Source organism: Boleophthalmus pectinirostris, unplaced genomic scaffold (genome assembly GCF_026225935.1).
Source record: "Boleophthalmus pectinirostris isolate CB_2022bp ecotype Guang Dong unplaced genomic scaffold, ASM2622593v1 HiC_scaffold_2, whole genome shotgun sequence".
Lineage (NCBI taxonomy): Eukaryota > Metazoa > Chordata > Actinopteri > Gobiiformes > Gobiidae > Boleophthalmus > Boleophthalmus pectinirostris.
In genome coordinates, this window is record NW_026571152.1 from 44142818 (window position 1) to 44153485 (window position 10668).

General features: G+C 40.0%; 1 long non-coding RNA gene across 1 annotated transcript; it reads left to right on the top strand.

Moving 5' to 3' along the window:
- The first annotated feature begins 3563 nt into the window (after nucleotides 1-3563).
- Nucleotides 3564-10650, top strand: LOC129409379 (uncharacterized). The gene is made up of 3 exons (XR_008632384.1): nucleotides 3564-3903; nucleotides 9348-9501; nucleotides 10575-10650. It is a non-coding gene; the product is annotated as an uncharacterized LOC129409379 (long non-coding RNA).
- The last annotated feature ends 18 nt before the right edge of the window (nucleotides 10651-10668 follow it).

Here is a 10668-nt window from a genome sequence, read left to right on the forward strand (position 1 = left end):
ACCCAAAATGACTCCTGTCACTAGTCCCACAGAACACCTTCCCATAGGTCCCAAGACCTGAACACCTGAGATCATCAGAGTCCTGATCCCTACGTTGACTCAGGACGTCTACGCTCAGTTATGTCAGAGAAAGTCGTCCTGGAGCTCTGTCCTGCAGCAGACTTAAGAGTCTGTCCTCCACAAAAACACATGTTTTGTCAGTGTGTCCAGGGTCTGCACAAGGACCACACATCACATGGACTCAAGGTCTGAGCACATTTTACACCTGCTCTAGTCCTGCTCTAGTCCTGCTCTAGTCCTGCTCCAGTCCTGCTCCAGTCCTGCTCTAGTCCTGCTCTAGTCCTGCTCTAGTCCTGGTTTAGTCCTGCTCTAGTCCTGCTCCAGTCCTGCTCCAGTCCTGCTCCAGTCCTGCTCAGTCCTGCTCTAGTCCTGCTTCAGTCCTGGTTTAGTCCTGGTTTAGTTCTGGTTGAGTCCTGCTCTAGTCCTGCTCTAGTCCTGCTCTAGTCCTGCTTAGTCCTGCTTCAGTCCTGGTTTAGTCCTGGTTTAGACCTGGTTTATTTCTTTAGTCCAGGTTCAGTCCAGTTTAAACTGGTCTGAACCTGGTCTGAAAATAGCACACTTGTGGTCTCTGCATTTGTTTTCACACATTCAAAGAGCAGGAAGTGCAGACGAGGTGTTGTTTTGGTCTTTCCCTCTAGTGCACGTCACTCTGACACTTTTACACATAAAACTTTATTATTTTTATTATTATTATTATTGTCTCCAAGGAGATTCTTTTTCACAGACGCTGTCAAAACACACACATATGGTTCTGTCTGTGTGGTTCTGGTTCTGTGTGAAATAATGTTTGGTCAGTGTTTGAGTGTTGTTTTTGTGTTGTTTTTGTGTTGTGTTGTTGTGTTGTTATTTGAATAGATCCATGGTGTTGGGTCAGTGTGTGTCTGAGTGTGTCAGTGTTTTGTCTTTTCATGTATCATTTACTCAGTTGAAGTGTTGTTCTGTCAAATGTGTGAGGGGATTGAAAATGTCTGCGCTTTGCTTCATCCATCCCCTTTTCAAAGCTGCATGTTTGTATCTGCATTTGTATTGTTCTGTTGTGAATTGGATGTGCAGGTTGAAATAAAATCACTCACTTCTACTTGTGTCGTTTTGTAGTTTTGTGTGTCGGTCACTTCTCAGAGTGACTGTTGTCGCCCTCTGGTGGTGGTTGAACAGAACACAGCCTTGACATTAGAAACATTTGGGAGTTTAAATCAAGGATCTAGAATCAGATCTTATGATACTTCTGTGGTATAAATGCAGTGGAAACGTGATACTGCATTTCAGTTCCGTCCACTGAACAACAATGACAAAGGGAACACACAGGGAGACCAGATTTTCAAAATAAAACACTGGGACGTCTCTGGTTTGTGGAGGTTGGTGATAATAAAACAGTGAAATGAGTGAAACGTGATGAAGTAAAACTGTTCTGCACTCGACTCTAATGTGATTCACTTTAATCACTTTTTCTTTGTGTTTTGGTCGATTTTTAAGCAGATTTTCTGTATTTTACCAAAACAAATGTCAGTTTATGTCTCTTTACTGTTGTCAGTCGGGATGTAACGATATTCAAATCTCTCTGTACGATATTATCACGACATGCATCTCACGGTATGATATTTATTGTGATATTTTGATATTTATTGTGATATTTTGATATTTATTGTCATACTTTGATTTTTATTGTGATATTTTGCAGAGGCTGATATAATTGTAGACAGGAAACTTTTTGGCTTTCGAAATATCTTGACAATATTGTGGTGTGAATTATTTCCGTCATAATCCAAAGAATTCAAGTAAAAACATATTTCCTTATGTTGTCTGCGCTGAAATGAATCATGGGAAAAGTAGTTCCTGATGTTTATAAACTGTTGCTTCTATAAAACCTGCATTAAAGCAAAGAAACTTGAAATTCGATTTATATTATGACATGATTAGTACTTCAAACCCCGGATACAAACAAAAAGGCACCACACAAAGATCACACCTAAACATAGCAAAAAAATCAGACCACAATTGTGAAGAAAAAAAACATTTATGAACAAACTGAGGGGGCAATTCTAAAGCTTCTAATCAATGGAACAAATCAACATCGTTCAGAAAAGAAACAAGAAACCTGCCGACTTCTCTTTTCTCCATCAGGTTCAATGAGTCAACAAAAAATCTCAGGTCATTTCTAAAGTGAGTTATATTTGGATTTATCTTAAAAAATCGACATTTGTGAATGAAAAATTTATCTAAAATTAATAAAATATTCATTCCAAATTCCTTTGTTTTATCTTCTTTTAATACACAAGTTTTTTTCTTTTATGGTTAGAAGGGCAAATTGAATTCCCCTGGACTGAAACAACGAATGAAAATCAGACCAAAAATGTTGTACCAAACAACATGCAAAGAAAAGATCTTCCAAGTTCTCGTCCCTTGTGTCACAGAACACACATTTACCCATCTCAAATTTGAATTTTTGTTTGGAATAATTTGATTCAAAATTTAAAATTGTGTTTCCTTTACTTTAGGAGGAACTGGAAAGGAAAAACATTTGATTCTAATTATTTTACTGTCTTTCTTTTCAGAGTTTCTTTTAAGAATATAATATCTTTTAATTGGCTTGGGGAAGCAATAATTTAGTTAGGAACATCTCAAAAATGTGTTATTGCACTTTGGATCACAAAATTCAACTCTTTCAATGCAGAGTTTTCTCAGTCCAGGAGAATTATCAGAGTACAACATCTCCTGCCTGGTCATAGTTTTAATCTGTAACACGAGAGCTTTTATCACTTGATTATATTTTCTTTTGGTTCACTGAATTTGAAATTTCTGACAGAAATCAGAATATTGTAAAATAAGATCAGTGTTGGGGAGTAACAGATTACAAGTACCGGCATTAAGTAATCAGAGTACAAATTATGAGTAACTGTATTCAGTTACAATTACTGTTTCAGTGAGTGGTAATTGGATTACAGTTACTTTGTCAAAATAAATGGATTAGACAGAGGGATTTTCACATTTTGGGCTAAACCAGGTCTAAAACCAGGACTAAACCAGGTCTAAACCAGGTCTAAAACCAGGACTAAACCAGGACTAAACTAATACAATATGACATTAACAGTATTTGGACATAATTGTGATTTCATATAAAAATAATTTCTCTGTCAATAATATTTTTAATCTGGTCAAGTAAAAACTGAACAAACATGAATTTTCAGGATGTGGTTGGTTCATTCATGTAGTTTTCAAAAAACATGACAATATCAAATAATCCAAAGTATTCAGATTACATTACTCACTTTAAGTAATTTAATGGATTCCGTTACAAGATACATTTTGGGGATGTAATCTGTAATCTGTAGGGGATTACATTTTAAAAGTCACCTTCCCAAAACTGAATAAGTTACAGCCCACACTCGTTTATACATAAAATCTCTACGTGTGTAAAACATTACGGCTTGAATAGAAATTAGCCAATCAGAAGCCGCCATCGGGTTTTGGATTGGTCACGTGACTGGTCCGTTCGTTCAAAGTGACTTGAATTAATTCATCTATATTTCTAACCAAATGTCTAGTTTTTTTTCTTAGTATTGGTGTTTTGCTTAAATTCGCTAAATGTTTAATTTAACGCACAAAATGTTTAAAATTACAGCGGAAACGGCGCGTCACGTGACTGTCCCGCACGGTCTCCCGCTTCGCCACGATTTTTAAGTTCCGCAAACACAGAGACTCATTTGTAGATTCATTTACAAATTAATGCACAGATTTATTTACAGATTGATTTGCGGACACGGCCCTCTCCATGTTTGATTTTAGCTCGTAAGTTTTGGCTTCGTCTGTTGGTTCTTCTTTTTTTGGACTTCTCCGCAGACTCAGGTAAGAAAATGCGGCCACGGGGAATTGCATCCAAACTTTGCGTCTTCCTGATTATTTTGAGCGCACATTGATGATTGTTGATGATGGCATTGCATTTGAATCACGGACGGGTTTTTTTCATTGTTTGAGATCGCTGGAGCCGCGTTACTTTGCAGCGAGTGTCTGTTTCCAGATGGTGGCGCTATAACATCACTTTAGAGGCAGTGAAAAGGAGCCGCGGCCTTTACAAATCCCAGACCACAGCATTACGTCATCATGCTGTAACATATAATAATGCAATGATACTTAATCGTTTCCTCTTTTTTTCTAAAAACAACCTGGATACTCGGAATATATACATACATACATACACATATATACACACACACACACATACATACACACATATACATACACACATATACATACATACACACATACAGTACACACACACACACACACATACAAATACAATATACAATATATAAACATGTACAGGTGCCATCCCAGTGTGTCTGTGTGAGTAAAACATGTATAAATGTACCAAAATAATCACTGACTGACACGTAACTTTACACTTTTGTCTGTTTATAAATGTATTTTGAAAATTTTAAGTTTATCATTATATTTAATTAGGCATAATTGAAAAAAATATTCACTGACTTAGTTGCAGCCGTACAACACTGTACCATAGACTGTGTGTGTGTGTGTGCGCGCGCGCGTGTGTGTATATGTATGTGTGTCTGTATGTGTGCGTGTATGAATAATATCCCCACAAACTGGATAAAGACGTGTGACGTGACCTGTAGCCTCTTATGTGCACTTATATATCATGAATCTATAATAAGATTTTATTAGAGTTACACACACACACACATACACACACATATACACATACATACACAGACATATATATACTCATATACACACATACATACATACACACACATATAAACACACAAACACACTCATATACACACATACACACACACACGTACATACACAGACACACACATATATGCACACATATACATATACACATATGTAGATACGCACATATATATACACTCACATATAGACACTCATACTCACACACACAACACACAGACATATATATATATATATACACACACACACATACACTATATACACACACATACACACTCATATACACTCATGTACACACACACAATTACATCTGAATGATTAAATGTTGAAGTTGTTTTTGTGTCACGTTCGTTTGCTGCTGCTGCTGCTGCTGCTGCTGCTGCTGCTGCTGCTGCTGCTGCTGCTGCTGCTGCTGCTGCTGCTGCTGCTGCTGCTGCTGCTGCTGCTGCTGCTGCTTCATTGACAAAGTGCTGCTCGTTATTTGTTCTTCTCTTGTTTTAGTTCAACACAAAAACAAACCAAACCGTTTGTTTCCTCCTCGTGTCAATGCGGAGTCGTCCTCTTAACAAACGCCCCACGCCCCGACGCGCCCCTCACGTGCAGGTGGCGCCCCCTCTCAGACGACCGCCTAATTGAAGAGGTTTCCATGCCGACCGGGCGTGTGTTTAGAGCAGCCCGGAAAAAAAAAAAAAAAAAGACGACTCCTCAGAGCGCGGAGTTAAATGCCCGGGGTAACACTGCAAAAGCCCCTCATTAAACTTCCCCCAGAGGCCCTTAAGCACGAGGAGCGAGGCCCTGCCCAAATGCCCGCAAAATGCACAATTTACACTTTTCAACATTCAGTCCGTACGTCCTCATGTCCACTGCCGTCCCCTCCTGATGATGTCATTATTTATGATTTATGATCCATTTAAATCCACCGCTGACTCGAGGCGCTTTTCCCTCTTCATCCAGTCACTTAACGTCTAAGTGCAATTTTTTTTCTGTGAAGCTTTGTGATTGTGATTGTGTTTTAACAAAAGAATTTAGGTCAAAGTTTATTTTTTAAATGTCTCCAGAAGAGACGGGGAGGGCATCTGACACACTTCATCATAATACACAGTGTTTAGCAGTGGATGTAAATCCTGGAGTGTGAGCGCTCACTCAGGTCCTCACTCACTCAGGTCCTCCCTCAAGTCCCCCCTCCCTCAGGTCCTCACTCACTCAGGTCCTCACTCCCTCAGGTCCTCCCTCAAGTCCCCCCTCCCTCAGGTCCTCACTCAGGTCCTCACTCAAGTCCCCCCTCCCTCAGGTCCTCCCTCCCTCAGGTCCTCCCTCCCTCAGGTCCTCTCTCAGGTCCTCACTCCCTCAGGTCCTCACTCCCTCAGGTCCTGCTTTAATAACACTCTGAGTTATTGGACGCTCTGTTTTTAGGATGAGTCTCCTGTGTTTTTTAATAGTCACCAGGACGAGGGGGCGTCACCTGTCAAAGGACGAGGGGGCGTCACCTGTCAAAGGACGAGGGGGCGTCACCTGTCAAAGGACGAGGGGGCGTCACCTGTCAAAGGACGAGGGGGCGTCACCTGTCAAATGTGAAGAAGACTGAGCAGCTAAATCTAACCCTAAAATATTAATCAGCCCAGTTTACTGTTCACACTGGATGCAAACGTGTCTGTCTCCAGTTACAAGCCACAAATCCATGTTTTTCAAGGTATTTTTTATTTTTGCACTGAATATATGTGGATTTAAGAAAATACAAAATATGTGTTTTTCTTGGCCAGTGCCAAAATCCAGAACAACAATGACAGAAAGTTTCAAATGTAAAAGGAGGAGAGCGACCACCGTCCTCTTTGTACTAAAACTTATAATCGTGCAGCTGTTTGACGTCAACAAATGATTTAATGCCATACTGAGTAACATAACAGACACTACTGTCTCCATGGAGACGAGCAGGTGCAAAACCCTTCACTTGAATCTGCATCAGCGTTTAAGACTCAAATATGTGACAGAAAGAAGCTGATTGGCTGTTCCCTCTTTGCTCCGGCCTGTCGTCCTGTGGAATCCCACAGTCCTCTTGGTTTTTGGTTGTAGTTCTTTTGTGCTCTGCCCTGATCGAACCCCAAAACCCTGAACCCAGTCATTCCTCAAAGCGAGAGTGCATCTCTCCCTCTCCCTGCTCTGAAGGGGGAGGGACTTAGCACAGAGAGGCTGAGTGTGTTGGGATAGTGCTAGTATCGATATATCATATCGTTTAATGTGATGATTCAGTATCGATATCGAGGGCTGCTGTATAGATATATCACCAAGAGGATTTTTTGGTTTATTTTACTCAATTAGTTAGTTTTGTTGTTTGTTTAGTTTATGCGACACATTTGACATTTTCACTGTTTTGACGATTAAAATTTTCATATGAACTTTACGCAAGAACAAGTGATTTTAGTTTTTATTTTATTTTTCTTTTTTTTATTGAACCTTACTGAAAGTTGACTGTCTCGAGGTATCGAGGTATCGAGGTATCGAGGTATCGTATCTGCAGCTTCTTACTGATACTCAGCCCGACTCTCCAGCCTCAGACCCTCAGGTCCCTGTGACTGTTCCAAAGTCCAGACTCCAGACAAAGGAGCTGGAGTCTTTCCAGTCTCAAAGTCTCGGCTTTGGAACGACCTGCCGGAGGAGACGAGGCTCACACTCTCATCTGTTAAATCACGTCTTTAAACTCATTTTTATCAGTTGGCCTTTCTTTAGCTGTTTTTAGCTTGATTTTATTTCTTATTTCTTTTTATTTCTTTATTTGTTTATTATAATTGATTGGATTGTTTGTGTCATTGTCTGTTTTTGTGCTTTCTCTGTGTTATTTTGATGCTTTTTGTTCTTTGCTGCTTCTACAAAACTTTTATACCTTGTTTTTAAAACTGTTTTATAAGTAAAGATTATTATTTTTATTATAATTTTGGGTGAATATTGCGTTTTTAACACCCCCTCTAAGCCTCTAACAGTCTTTATAGGTGCACTTTCACTTTCCTGCCCCCGCCGCCCCCCGTCTGCCCCCCGCCCTGCCCCCCGCCGCTCCTCCTGCCTCTGTATCATGTCTGTTTGTGTGGGCCCATTAGGGGGAGGTTTTACATAGACATCGTTTGGACTATAGTTTGTTGACACACTGAGGTTGTGTGGCTCTTTTCACCTCGGCCTTTGAGGAGCCGGGCCCCTCAGTAAAGCTGCTACAGCTGTGGACTGTATTGGCATAGCTGCTCGCACTAAAGGAGGCTCCATATATCGCAGCCATTTGCTTTTGTTCCACTGTTGACACTTTAAAACCGTGTGAGGCTCGCTGTGCAAAGAGCCTCCTAAACACGCTGATTCCACTCTAACAACTTTTTAAATGCATCGTTTAAGAACATGAAAGAAAACTCTAAATAATCTGTTGAACCGTACTTACTAAACAACACAAAAAATTTAGTTTAGATTTAGATTTTATTTGCACAAATATTTAAAACAACATTTCAAATGGGTAGAAACTAAAGAAAATGAAAATGTGCAGTGAGAATGAGAAGAGCTTTTGGGTTTTATAAGATCACCTCCCCATAAACATGAGTTTATCACAACAGTTGTGAACAGACACGTGGACTTTCAGTCGATCAAATATTAAATATCATTACAAATCAATTTTAGTTTTAATTGTCTTTTAAAATAATCCAGTGAGGAAATCGATGTGAGAGTTTGGGCTAAATGATTCCAGAGTTTCGGTCTTCTGGACTCGAGTTTTCTGTGATTTGCACATGGGAAGAGAAAAGTCTCTGCAGCGTCTCGTAGTTTAGGTATAAAAATTTAAAGTGAACCTGAAAAAGTGTCAAAAGGTCTGAGTAAAACATCTGACAAATGCACATATTTATTCACAGACAGACAAATACAATAAATGTTTACATTAAATATTGTCAGAATATAACAGAGGAGCAGACGAGGATGATCTGTGTGAATAATTCACAATTCTTACACATTTATTTTGTATTAATAAAATCTTGTTGAGGTTCGTCTTACTTGTAGAAGCCCAAACCGTGTCACAGCAGATTAAACTCTAATATAAAGTCATCAGACACAAAACATTTATACAGGAGTGAACTTTACTCAAAATACTAAAGGATTACATCATTTTTCTACAAACATGTTGGGTTTGTTATTTCCAGGTTAGTTTTTGATCAGCAATTACTCCTAAAAATGTAGTTTGAACAACTTGGCTGATTGTGAAACCATCAACAGTCACATTTTGACTACATTTAGTCAAATTAGTATTTTCTGTACTGAAAATCATAAAATTTGTCTTTTGTATATTTAGAAAATGTTGATTTGTTTTAAAAAGAAAATTATAGATAAGTCCTCGTTTGTTATGGTTCTACTGTTCTATGTGTAATAATCACCAATATTAAACAATACATTTTCACTTCTGTATGACAACTGTTCGACAGAAACACTAAAAACACAGAAAATCGTCTAGTTTCTGGTTTGGGCCGCTCCTCTTCACACATATCTAGAAAAACACTTTTTGTACCTTTTCCTGCTTTGTCGTTTCATTCTGAGTTTGTCCACGTCTTGTTGCTTTGCAGGAGCCGTAATGAACCGGACACGTGGCTCTCAGAACAGACTCAGTACTGCCCCCGGTGGAGACGCACAGAAATCACAGAGAAAACAGCGCAAGAAGCAGAGCGACTGCGCCCTGGTGCAAGACCTGAGTCAAATGAGCGTCAACGGACTCGAACGGTAAACACTTTTTTAAAATCATGTGTAAATCGTGCAGGTTTGTAGGAAAAAATAAACTCATTAAAACGTTTACTATTTATTAAAGTGTCCGTCTGAAATAAAATAACTCTTTTCACATTGTATCTTTTGCACATAAACAAGCACAGTTTGGGTTTTGGAACATCCATTACACAGTAGTTTTGAAATCTTACTGATTTCTTGGAGGCGTCACAGACCAGGAACTATGAAAGTCCGACTATTGCTCCTCCCCCCCCCCCCCCGTCCTGAGAAAGCACAGGCTCCGCCCTCCAAACGTGACGTAGGCGACAAGGGAGCCGCCCTTCCTCCGCCGTCTCAGGGAGGGAGGGGGAGACAGACGTGACCCTGATAGTGGTAGAAATAAACTTTTATTCATCATGGAGATACAGCGCGTTCAGCCGCATGTGTTGGACCCGGAATCGGACGAGGACTTTGAGGAGCACGAAGCTCAAGCACCGAGTCCACATCAACTGAACATTACTGATTGATAAAGTTTTAATAAACACGAGATCAACTTATTATATCATGTTCACTGCAGAGTAGAACAATGAGCTTCTGATGTCGCTTTTGTTTAGGTTCATGTGGGAACTGTCAGACGATGTGGGGAGGGGGTCGGTTGTGAAGCTCTTTCTGCTACGTCAAAAGCGCCATAGGTGAATCTGCCGCGTCATCGTTGTAGCAGCTTTAGTTCGTTGTCACGTGGGAGGGAGGCACAAATACGCTGCAATTTGTTTAAAAAACAAAAACAAAAAGCCAAATCAATCTAAAAACCACTTCAGCAACAAACCCAAGGCCCACACATCACTCTGAGAAGGTAAAACGCTCTGAAAATATGATTTTGCATGAGATAGGTACTTTAAGTCTATTTTTGCCCCTGTTTGTCTCTGTAGAGATGTTAATGTTCAGATGTTCCACAGTATGGCATTAAACTTCTCCATGTCCAAACACACAAACACACCTCGTTGCCAAGTTACCAGTCCATGGTTCCACAGCTTTTAAATCTTTGAACCACACACTGTATGAAATGATTATCTGCTGGTTCTTCTTTCCTCCAGAATCAGTCGTCCAGACCTTGGCGACCGGTGCCATCACAGCTCGGGTCTGGGGCCAGTGGGTGGTGGCGGTGGTGGCGGTGGTGGCGGCGGTGGC